This window comes from Mauremys reevesii, linkage group 10 (genome assembly GCF_016161935.1).
Source record: "Mauremys reevesii isolate NIE-2019 linkage group 10, ASM1616193v1, whole genome shotgun sequence".
NCBI classification, from domain to species: Eukaryota; Metazoa; Chordata; order Testudines; family Geoemydidae; genus Mauremys; species Mauremys reevesii.
This window is the reverse complement of record NC_052632.1, coordinates 8,015,826-8,028,542: the sequence shown is the minus strand read 5'-3', so window position 1 is coordinate 8,028,542 and position 12,717 is coordinate 8,015,826. Positions and strand designations below refer to the sequence as shown.

General features: G+C 44.2%; 1 long non-coding RNA gene across 2 annotated transcripts in view; it reads left to right on the top strand.

Moving 5' to 3' along the window:
• Positions 1-2,621: 2,621 nt before the first annotated feature.
• The window catches only part of LOC120373110, a 61,410-nt gene continuing 51,314 nt past the window's right edge, over positions 2,622-12,717 (top strand). For both annotated transcript variants that reach the window (XR_005585389.1, XR_005585388.1), the window contains exon 1: positions 2,622-2,755. This is a non-coding gene — a long non-coding RNA (uncharacterized LOC120373110). The remainder of the gene's footprint in view (positions 2,756-12,717) is intronic.

Here is a 12,717-nt window from a genome sequence, read left to right as displayed (position 1 = left end):
CTCAGGATAGGGAGAATAAGGGGATCTTTATGCCCCATTATCTAGGGCAGGGATTTGGGATACATGCCGCTATTGGAAATGTAAGGCACTGGCACCATCATAAAGCAACGGGGCTCACAAGGACGCAGGATGATCAGAAAATGAATCCCTGTAAAGTTTAGGGTAAAAATCTTGTATTTAAAATCTCGGGACCCTGAGTTGTCCCAGTTAAAGAGAACAGAATGTGCTGGGGTCAAAGGGCAGAGCCAGTCTGGTACAGTCACCTCAGTAGAGGAGGGATAGAGCCAAAAAACAAGCAAGAGGAGAAGGAAGAAAATGTGAGACGAGAAGCTTGAAGGTCATGTATTGTCCTTCTCCAGTGGTATTTATCTGGTCCCCATCACTGCACTCTGAACGCAGCTCTCCTGACAACCCCCCTGTGAGACAGGGCAGTGCTATTATCCCCCTGCTACAGACAGCGAATGGAGGCACAGGGAGACTAAGTGACTTATCCAGGGTCATAAAGGAAGTCTGTGGTGGAGGAGGAGGGACTCGAACCAGGGTCACCTAGGCTACCACTCTCATATCATCCAGCTCCAGCTGCAGAGTGAGCGACAAAAAAAATCCCTGAAGGGTTAAAAATGTTTAAAAATCTAAAACACTTCTGAAAAATTGCTGCCTGTGTTTGTCACAAAGAGTTTGCAGCATTGCGGATCTTTGGGAGATGCTCTCATAATTATACTTTGCCATCTAAACAGACCACAGAGCTGCAGTGCTCTTGATTGGCTCTGCAGAACTGTCAGTCAAGAGAAACTTGAGCCTGCCTCTCTTCTACTGAAGTAGGACAAAGGGACCAGCATAGAGTTCCTGATGAAGAGAGAGGACTCCCTTTGGGAGATTTAAGGGAAAGGATACATTAGCATCCTATCCCCAGACATGCCCATAGCTGAGCTTTTCAGTATAGAAAACTGTCTTTCAAAAGGGGCTGCGTTGAGTGGAAAGTGCTCCATAGGTAAATTCATACTGAAGGAGGAATTAAATTTTTAAAAGATTAGAGGAAATGGGTGAGGTTTTCCAAAGTGCCTGGATGTTCTAGGTGCAAACATCCCAGTGACTTATCTGCTAAGTAATTTAAATGCTCTTCAGAATTCCACCCAATATCTTTTGCATAATGTATTACCAACCTGTGGAACTCACTTCTGCAGGGTGTTATTACAGAGGCAGACAGCTTGGTGGCTTTCTTCTTGCCTTCATTATGGGAATCATCCAAATCTCCTAGGCAGCTTTGAACATCTCAGCTTGAAGGAATTATAGCAAGCAAGGGAGAGCAGACGAATAAGTCAGTGAGATTCAAGGGAGGATCAGGCATGCATAGGGAAGCCACAGATACACAGAGTAGGGTGAGAGAAAAATGGGTGCCTGCCCTCATTCTCCAGTGCATGAGCCACCTCTAGGAAGAAATTTCCTCCATGGCATAATGCTGAATAGAACTGGCTGGAAAAGAGAATTTTTGTTTACAGAAAATCCTGCCATTTCAAAATTTGTTCGTTGTCCCGAACTGCGACAAAGTCAACAGCTCAAAATACTTCACAGGATGAAAGTTTCCAAAATATTTTGATTAAAAAACATTGAAATGACTTCATCAAAATGTTTCATTCATGTCAAAAACGTATTGGTTACATATTATACAATATAAATGTCAAAACACAAATTCAGCAAAGCAGAGATGCATTATTATCACAATACACTGGAATATCTGGTGTTAACAGTTTCTGTGTCCAACTACAGATGCTGCCGTGTTCCCATTTCTGCAGTTTAAGCGATAACAGAGCAGTTGTCTGCCCACCAGCACATAAGTGCACTGTGGGTGAGAGAGGGTTTGTGTCACATGAGAGTGAGGAGATGTGCAATGTTATCAAACTTAGCTAAACTGTTATCTTTCAGTGGCTGGTAAGGGGGGTTGTGGAGGGCTTGCCTTGTGGGGCGGGGGAAAGGTTTTTTTGCATTTCAAACGTGGTAACCCTATGGGAGGGAGAAGGGGAGCGAGCGAGCTTTGCCTGCAGCAGCTCTGATTGGTTATTCTGCCCCAAGAGGTGGGAAAACAGGGCAGACAGTCCGTCAGAGGCTCAAATTTTCTAGGGGACCAGAGCCTCTCACATCATCACCAGACTAGTTCCCCAGACTACCTCACCCAAAGGCCAATCGCTCGTGAAAAATAATCAGGTGAGTTGGCAGCACTGATTTTGCTGCACTGGGGTCCCTCAGTGGCTGAGGAGAAGGGAGTCGGATTGGCCCCCAAGATTTCTTGTTCAGCAATATCCATCCACCTGATGCCAACGCTTTCACAGCAGATCAGATCCCAGCAGATCGGCTCCCGCGTCATGCAGTTAACTTGTCCAGGGGGCTGGGGTTTAAGGTGACCAGACAGCAAGTATGAAAAATCAGGACAGAGTGTGGGGGGTTAATAGTGCCCATATAAGAAAAAGCCCTGAATATCAGGACTGTACCTATAAAATCGGGACATCTGGTCACCCTACTGGGGTTAGAGCAGTCTCAAAGCAGCTGGACCAGAGCTATGGAACACAGTCAGCCAGAGATACAGAACGGTAACCATGGCAGCCAATCCTGGATGCTCAGTAATAATAAAAGTCAGATGAAGATAGTCAAGGCCTAAATCAAAGAAGAATTTGCATTCAGAGGTGCCTTGATGGGACCCTCTATCATGCCCTTGTGGAGATGTCTTACATGACCGTGCCTCAGACAGCAGGGTCCAGAGGTGAGGATTAAACATATATCATTTCCTGATTCATTTATTCGGAGCAGGAAATACTCCCCAGGAAAGAGATGTTTGTATAAATGAGAGACAGGATCAAGAAGACACCTAGGACACAGTGATGGCACCAATCTGAGGGAGGGAGATCTCGACTGCTCTTAAAGGCAACATCGGGTTTGTGTTAGGACAGGCTACTCTTGGCTGAGGTAAAAGTTTTCTCTGGGAATCTCAGGAGTGTTAACTCCCCTCTTTGCCATGCTCTCTGCCCCTTGAGTCTCCACCCTCAGCTCTGCCCCCGCTTTCCCCACCTCTGCTCAGCATATTTAGAAAAAGTCCCCTGACTCTGGTGACCTTGGCACTGGAAGTTCTCTCACTCCCCAGCATTGTTCTCTTCCTTTTTAAGCAACCTTACTTCTTCTCCCTGCTCACTTCCTGTGTAGCTACTCCTCACAGTCCTGTCCTTCAGTCTCTCCTGCAATTCTCTTCTCTGTCACCCCCCCTCCACTTCCTCTGCCCAAGATATTGAAAGTTGTAATAATTCTCCTCCCTCCTCCATCCCCGTGTCTGACTCACAGCATCCCTTCTGCTGCACAAGGTCCCTTCCCAGCTCCCATCCTTCACCATTCCTTTCCATCTCCACCCACCCGCCCACACCTGATGACCTGACAGGTACCTGATTCTGAAATGACGACCCTCCTAGGAAGCATAGTGTTAAATTGAAAGTTTTACCTATAGGACATGGTAAGAAGGAATTCTGGGCAAGTTCCATGCTTTAAAAGAGTGGGAATGCTTTAGGACTTCCCGTAGACAAGGTCTCAGTGCTAAAGGGAGCAGGTACTGCTAGCTAGACTCAGTTTTATGCAGGGCTGTTTATTGTCTTGCCTGGTTACTTAACGTGTGATCCAATTCTCATCAATGTCAATGGAATGTCCAGTGCTCTCTGGAATTTGATCAGCCCCTTACAATTGTTTTTCTGCTCATATCTGACCAGCTTCTTTTGTAGTGATAAAAAAATATGGACTTTACATTTACACCTAAAACAACAGGCTGGAGGCCAATTCTTTCCCTGCCCCTCTCCACAGAGCTCAGTAGTACGCCATCACTGTAACGAGACATGCCTCTTGGACTTCAAAGCCAAGACTACGAGGGTTTACACTTGTTATTCCACTTAATGTTTTTGACTTTGAAATGATTGTGGGGTCTCCTCTGAATGCTTTATGGGGTAACAAAACTCCAGAAGAACAGGGGTGTTTCCAGCTGAGTAAACAGAAGGTATTTTCATAAATCTCTGGGCTATCAGAACATCAACAATGTTATCCTATGTGGATTGTTATGATTTTATATTTGCAAAGTAATATGTTGACGCTCAGACCAGTTCTTTCAGCTTTGCCTTCTAACAAGCCAGCAACTTCAAGTAATCCCACAGAGGGGACTTCAGTTAATTAAAAAAAAAAAACCTCTCAGAGCCCTACTTGGAGTTCTATATGGTCAACTGGGGTGAAGATTAGACTGACTTTGATCACATCCATTGGCTTGATTGGGAATCCCTGTCTTTGACAAGGGATTAATGTCAGGGCTTTACTTCCTCTCCACTGCTTAAGATCTTGCCATACTTAGATGACAGGTTGGAAAGTAGGCGTGTTTCCCCCCCCCCCGGCCGAAGGACTTTTTCCTCCTGTCAAGTCATAGCATTTTATGCATTTCCCCCTTCTCTCTGTGATCTGTAGGAATAGGTTGCAACTTAGCAATCAGAATGTTTCCCTCACAATGCATACTGTGGTGCTACAAGACAGTATTTAGAAGACACGGAGGATAGAGCTGCAATAGCTGACAGGGCTGAACAGCTGTGCAGATGACCAAACCACTTATGAGGCATCAAGTGATTTGACATGCATGTGGGCTGCGTACTTGGTACACCAAGAAATTGTCTGATTGAATGAAGCAGCATCTCATGCATGCTGGGCGCAGCTCCCACCGGACAGAGGGGACTCGAACAATAACTGGACATTCACTTGAATCAACAAGCATATCCAGAGGTATAATAGTTCATGCTAACAAAAAGTATCAGACAGGAGACAAAGCTTCATGTTTCTGGGCAATCTCTAACTCTTAGGGATTGGGATCAGACCACCACGGGGGGCAGATTAGCCCACATCTGCCAACTGGGCATTTTCTTACACTTTCCTCTGAAGCAGCAAGTTAGAGGATCCTGCTGGTCCGATTCAGCCTGGCAATCCCTATGTTCCTAAAACCATCATTCAGACATAGGAACAACAGGAGAGTGACAGAATACGCTTTTTGCCTGAGAATTGGGCTGGAGGAGGAGCAAGCCAATATGTAGGCTTTGGTTTTGGAGAAGGTCTTCAATATAGCCACACTGGCTACATACCAATATTAGGAAGCCCAAGAAAGTGGGGTGGAGGGGAAATCTAAACAAGAACTTTTAACTCTTTTTGCAGAATTTGGTACCTCCTTAAGGCCCTTATATTGATCTCTAGACACAATCAAGTGTCCTAGACTTCCAGTCAGCATATTTGCCTTTATTGCTGCCACCTTCTTAAATTCCTCTTCATCACTGAGGGATAGCTCAGTGGTTTGAGCATTGGCCTGCTAAACCCATGGTTGTGAGTTCAATCCTTAAGGGGGCCACTTAGGGATCTGGGGCAAAATCAGTTCTCGGTCCTGCTTGTGAAGGCAGGAGGCTGGACTCGATGACCTTTCAGGGTCCCTTCCAGTTCTATGAGATAGGTACATCTCCATATATTACAGTAGCTTGACTCACCTGATATGCTGATCCTTCATGTCTGGCAGGCTATAAAGGAGAGGAACAACAGAATCAGAAGGCAATATGAAATAAGGACCAAAGACAGGTTTTAGGCATAAATTAACATTCAGATTTAGACAAGACATTTGACACTGAAGCTCATTGACTATCTGCAGGTTTCATTTAGCAATTCTAGGAACAGAAATTTGTTCTCTGGTGGAGATGCTGCTGTTATAATTGAATCAAACAGTACAATATTCACAGAATTGTAGATAGTATATACTGGTATTAATTAGTTGTGCCTAGAAATTCGTAGATCGCAACTTTTGTTCATGAAAATCTGAACATAGTGATAAGGTTGGTTTCCTAGCGCAATATGGAAACTGAGCTCAGAAGGAGTTCTTTGGCTGCATTTTCCTATTCAGATCCCTAAAGAGTAACCTGCATGTGTTTGAATGAAACTTGGTAACTAGCTGTGCCTACAGTGAAAGATTTTATTTAGATTTCCCAGGTATTGTCATGCATACATTGTAAGGCCAGATGGGACCGTTATGATCATCTAATCTGTTCTGTTACATAACACAGGCTAAAGAACCCAGTCATTTCTATGTCAAGCCCATAAGGTTTCCCAGGAGAAAATAACTGGCAATTTCCCACTACTCTCATTGGCTTCAATGCTGTTTCCCTGCATAGGGAACTCCTGGCTGAGTGTATCAGACAGACTGATTTTACATGGCACCTATGTGGGCTTAGCTGGATTTAGCCAGTAGTCTAGGACAAAGCTACCATTTGAAGCTGAAACATACCAGCTGCTGCTATTCTGCAACAATAGCTTTTATTTCTTTGTCATATTCCCTGATGCTTTCAATAAAATACTTCTCTTTAGAGGTATTGTCTGGGTGTCAAATTCCACGCTCCCCTTGATTCAGATCTTTATCTTCCTCTCTCTTCTTAAACAAACACATACAGCCACGTACTGTCTTATGCTACACTTGATCTGTGGCAATTGTTCCCAACTTTTTTGGGCATAAGCACCAGTTTATCATCAGACGATGCTAGGTTGTACCAGCCTAGCATCCCTCTCTCTAATTGCACATGCCTTTAACATGCAGAAGAGCTATGCAGGGCCTTGCGCTCACAAAACTGAGGTCTGAAGAAGCCCCAAATGCTTGTGGAGTTCAGAGTCATAGTCCTTATAACTGAGACATATAACATTGAAGATCTTCTGGTGCCCCTCATTCATTTGAACCACTCATTCCACCTGCCAGTGAAAGGGGATACACATGGATAAGTACTTGATCAAATTCCCATAGTGCTTATGGGAACCAGCCTATTACTCCGGTAGAAATGAAGAGATTGCATGTGTCAAAGTGGAACCTGGCAAACCATCATTTTAAGCACAGCTTAAAAAAAGGAGGGAAGTTAATTATTGTGCATGAGCGCAGTATCGACAGACGATTTTGTATGTTTGCTCCGCCAAACCTAAATTAGCATCAGTAGATACATTTCATGCACCCTGGAGCTCAACAGCAGCAGGAAGCAGCTGCCTACCTTCAACCAATTGAAAACGAGGGGAATCACACACACTAGGTATGTCAAGAAGGAACAGATGGGAAGCAACCAGCCAAGCTAGAAAGAATCTCTGGGGTAACGCCATTACAGACACTGCCCTGAGGAGCTGAGGGTATGTCTGAACGGGATCAGACGTTACTTAGGACTTGCACAGAGGCTTTGCCAGCGCTGATACAGCACAACGCTCAGTTTTCTCACACTTTATCAAGCTACATACAGCTGTTCCACTTCAGCCAGTGCCAATAGCACCTAGAAGGAATAAGTGTCACACATGCGGGAGGGTCTTTGAAAAACATTAGAGAGGGAACCATGCTGAGAAGCAGATAGCCTGCAGAAAACGATCCAAGACATGACTGGTAGCATCCAGTGGGAGTGATAAACTCAAGAAAAGCCACAACAGTGAGCAAGTCTATGGCTGCTTGTCAGGAGTTTGGTACTTTGCAACCACTCCCATCATTTGTTGGAGACCAACCAGAATGAGTCAGGGACTTAGGAACTCCATTGGGCCAAATTCTTATTCCACTGGGTCACATGACTTCAGTGGCTGTCCACAGAGAGTGATGAGGTGCAGAACTTATTGTAGGTGAGGTTTTCAACAGTGCTCAGCTCTGGCTTGTCTCAGCTTAAATGGGAGCAGAGCTAGGCCATTGCTGACAGCTTTTGAAAATCTGACCCTATATGTTTAGCCTCTATACTATAGCCAAGCCTGGATGTTAAATATGAAGGGACCAGAGCAAAAAGAGCCCAATATACCTTTGGAAAATTTAAACAATGTGACCGTTTTAATGATTTCAAAACACAACAAAAGAAACAGATTTTCAATTCCTTTGCTACTCCGTATCAGAAGGTTTCCAGCTCTTTGATAACTGATTCATCAAGCCATAGTTGTGGCTCTTTTGTGGCCAGGTTCTGTTCTTATCCTCAGCACAGACTTTTGTTTATGTCAGCCGATTGTCTGTTGTTCTAAGCGCCTGCAGCTGGGGGAAGGTGCCCGTGGAGACTATGTTTTCTTTCAAAATCAGCACAATGCATTTTTCTTCACAGTTTGCAACTCGCTTATAGCCAAAACTCACATATTCCTGCTCAATTTGTTTTCTATCTACTCAATTGTTAGTTGTAATTGTAACAAGTGATAAATACAGATGACAGATCCCAAATACTCTGCCTCACTTCATTCTTTGGATTGCAGGACATAATTTAACAGTTGTTTTCAAAGAAGAAGCTCATTTCTTTGAACTCTTTTTCAATCTTTTTGCCAGCGGAGACAAAAGTGGACAGAATAAGAATTGCTGAACTGATCCTCAGCTGGTAGCTCCATTGAAGTCAATATCTCTATAAGCTCTCTGAAGTGCACAGAATAATAGGGTTAACATTGTTACTTACAATAGCAAATAACTGTGGTATCTCTGATAACATTGTGGTAACTGTTGACTTTTTAGGTGACAACCACTATGAACTATGTATGAATATAAATCCTCCTATAAAGGAACATCTTATAAAGTCACAATACCACTTCATTGTATTACAATCTCTCTCAAATATATATATATATATAGAGAGAGAGAGAGAGAGAGAGATTCAAAAGTGGTCTTAATATTAAGCACAACAGAACCTAAAGCAATGAAGTAAATATAAAAGTCAGCCAGAGACACTAGTCTTCTAAGCAGAAGAGCTCCTTTTGTATTGGTGACCACTGACAATATTTTAAGTCAAAGCACTAGGCCTCAGCAGCACAGCTGAGTGAATGAATTTTGCTCTCTTTCCATTGAGGAACAGCTCATGACTTTTCTCAAATTAACTTATAATTAAAAACTACTTGGAAAATAGTTCATGGTCTGTAAATTGTACTCAGGCAATTTGTTGTGTGAATTAGATATGCACAATTCAAACGGTATTGGTTAGGTCTGATGTGACACGTAGATCACATGATATTTCTTTCTGATCCGATTGGATTACTGTCACTGGAAGAATCAGGTTTCTAGTGTGCGACTCGTATTTGAGAGATTTCAAAATGTGCTCTCCATGGACGTTAGTTTGTTTGGACGGGGAAGGTAATTTACTCTGTGACTGTAGAGCGTGATGTGAAGTGGGCACCTGACCCGGATTGTAACATTCAGGTGCTGCTGTAATATCAATCATAATATTCAAAAATTTCACATAAGAATTGCTGTTTTCAGGAACCTTCCTGCCTGTAAATTCACTTGCTAGAATATTCACATAAAAATGATAGGCAGGGGCGTAGTCACAGCGAATTCATTTTCAAATGTGGAAGAAACTTCCCCATACACTCCTCGGGCTGTTTGCCCTGCTCTAAATAATAAGGTCCGTAACTACGAGCTGTATTACGTCTGCCTCATATCCACATTCACAGACTGGAGGTCATGTCTCCAGGATATTATAGTTCCATCTCCAGCTACACAATTAACTAGATCATCCCTGCAATGCTGTCCTAAAGCTGTTTTAGCTGGCCAAAGGAGGGTCAGCCCTGCACCCTCAGATGGTGCCGCCATGACGGTTCTCACACTACCTCCTCTCTCAATGGCCAGCACAGTGTGGTGGGGGGAAAAGGGCAGGGCTAGGGCATCCCTACACCCTGACAACCTCTGGCTGATGGAACAGCCCCTAGAGGTTGTTGGCAGCCACTGCAAGTTACAGTATTCAAGCCGGGGGACCGGCTCGGTGCAGGATTGGGGGTGTACAGCTATCTATGCACACCCCTTCAGCACCACTGAAGTGCAGCTTAGCTGAAGCTGAGCCTCTAGCCCAGGGATCGGCAATCTTTGGCACGCAGCCCTCCAGGGTAAGCCCCTGGCGGGCTGCACCAGTTTGTTTATCTGCCGCGTCCATGGGTTTGGCTGATCGCGGCTCCCACTGGCTGCGGTTTGCTGCTCCAGGCCAATGGGAGCTGCTGGAAGCAGCAGCCAGTACGTCCCTCGGCCCACGCCACTTCCAGCAGCTCCCATTGGCCTGGAACAGCGAACCAAGGCAGGTAAACAAACCAGCCCGCCCCGCCAGTGTGCTTACCCTGGTGAGCCACGTGCCAAAGGTTGCCGATCCCTGATCTAGCCCCATGAGATTGCTAAGATTTTATAGATATTAAATTCCAAGTAAAAATAAGTCTGCCTGTTAAAAGCCATATTTTATTACTCATCCAGAGCCATACTTGAACATTACATAGTGTAACAAATGCGAAGGGCTTTAGCAGAGGCGCACACACACAATTGTAGAATTCTACAGCACAATTTACTTTAGAGATTTCTGAATAATCTCAGTGAAAACTGCTACTCACAGAGGCCAATGGTGGTAGATGAACAATGACCAAGAGCATTTCAAACTTGGAGACATTTTTAAAAGGTTTATTTATAGATTGTAACGTTTGACAAGGCAAAAGTAGTGACATGAAGTATAAAAATGGTGATCATACAAAAGGGCATGATAATGACTGATTACCAATGAGTCCCATGAAGTCAACAGCTCTGGTCCAAAGTGGAGTAACAGGTTATCTAGCTATCGGATTATCTATTTTATCTGTCTAAATAGCTGACATAGAAGCAGCATAATAGACATTTTTCATAAATACAAAGGGTGAATTCGTGGCACCATTGACTTTAGACTGGGGGTGAAATCCGGACCCCACTGACTACAGTGGGGCCAGGATTTCACCCCAAGGCTATAGTACTGCTGACTGTTCATATTCTGATATGGTCAAAATGTCATAGCAAAGTCATCTTCGCAACTTCAACTGGCTAAACTCTCCATTACTTCATACCTCTCAACATGCTAAGGTCCAAATGCAGAACACGTTTTGGATCTTTGTACCACAGTAAGGGACATGGAAAAGACAGGCCAAGGATCTTGAAGCAATGTGAAATTAATTTCTTTAGGATGAATCACATTCTCTCTAATGCCAGCTTCTTGTTCCTGTTAATAATTTGCAGGATATGAAGCAAGTTCAGAGTGGGGAAGAGGCAAATTTGGGGCTAATGTGAGGAATATCCCTTCTAACAAGAGACAGTTCAGAGATATGCATTAAGGAGCAGTCCAGCATTCTGACCCAGACAAAACTCCCAGGAACTTTAATTGATTTCAATGGAAATTTTGCACAAGCAAGAATGGCAAGCATTGGCAACAACTTGCATTATAAATTCAGGCTCAGTCCATGGAAGAGTTCAGCATTCTCTCTTTCCCATTATGGGTTCCTCTCTTTTTCATATCAGGAAAGATTTTTGGAATCAAAATTAAAAAATATGCACTGGCTGTCTCCCAGAATCGCTCAACATTTGCAGAATATATTACTATATATCCACTGCTCTTATAAAGGAACATATAGCCTGGACTTCCTATGTTCACATTTTGCTGAGAAAAGCCATTTTAATGCATTTAAATGATTAGACGTGAGCATTTATAAGCAAGGATGGCCCAGAAACACTTGCTAGCTGCTGCTGGTGACTTCAGAACTGGCAGTGAGATACCCTGAATGCTGCAAGAGATTGTATTTCCTATATTGAGTACAAAGTAGTACAAGGGAATACTGCAGACATTGAGATAACTGGCTACTCACCCAAGCAGTGCAAGCATTGGCAAGCACAAAATATAGCACCGACTATCCCAATGACTGGTGTTTTTCCTTATATGCTTCCTGCTCTTTTCAAAACACACTAGGCCAGATTCCTTCTCTAGTGTAATTCCATTGATTTATAATAAAGGATCATGGCACTCTACTCTCCTCCTCCCCCACAAAATTAAATACAGTTTCATCGGTCAAAAAGACCACAGGCAGACATCCCCCAATTTCCACTCCCCGTAAGAGACCACTCCCATAGCTTATAACACAAAATGCGAGTCCCAAGCAGTGGCATAGCCAGGTGTAGCGAACAGGGGGAGCGATCACCAAAAAAGGTGCCACCTGCTGCGGCGCTTTTACTCACCTAGCAGCACATTTACTGACGGGGTGGCGCTCTGGGTCTTCGGCGGCATTTCGGTGGCTGGTCCTTTGGTGCCGCCGAACACACCCAGAGCTGCCCCGCTCCCTCCCTAGCTATGCTACTTGTCCCAAGCCCCTAGCAACATTTCCTATCCCAGCAAATCCTCCAGCCCCTCACTCATCCTTCCCTCTTCCAAAATAACAAGTGAATTCTGCAGCGTGCCCTATAGGTCACCAAATTCAGGCTCTTGCAACCAGACTGGGGAGAAGAGTATTAAATACAACGGCCTCTCAATGAGGACCCCGTGTCAGTAGCCCCCTTTGTCTCTCCTGAGCTGTTAGCTTGAGTGAATCAGATCACTTCAAGGGCTGCAGAACCACATAGGCAGAAGTTGTCTCTACAACAAGGGGACCCAAATCATTTAGGGCAGGGGTTCTTGAACTGGGCGTTGGGACCCCTCAGGGGGTTGCGAGGTTATTACAGGGGGGGGTCACGAGCTGTCAGCCTCCACCGTAAACCCCGCTTTGCCTCCAGCATTTATAATGGTGTTAAATATATTTAAAAGTGTGTTTTATTTATAAAGGGCAGGGTCGCACTCAGAGGCTTGCTGTGCGAAAGGGGTCACCAGTACAAAAGTTGAGAACCACTGATTTAGGGCTTTATAAGTCAATAACCTCTGAAACTTCATCTGGAAGTTGGTCGGT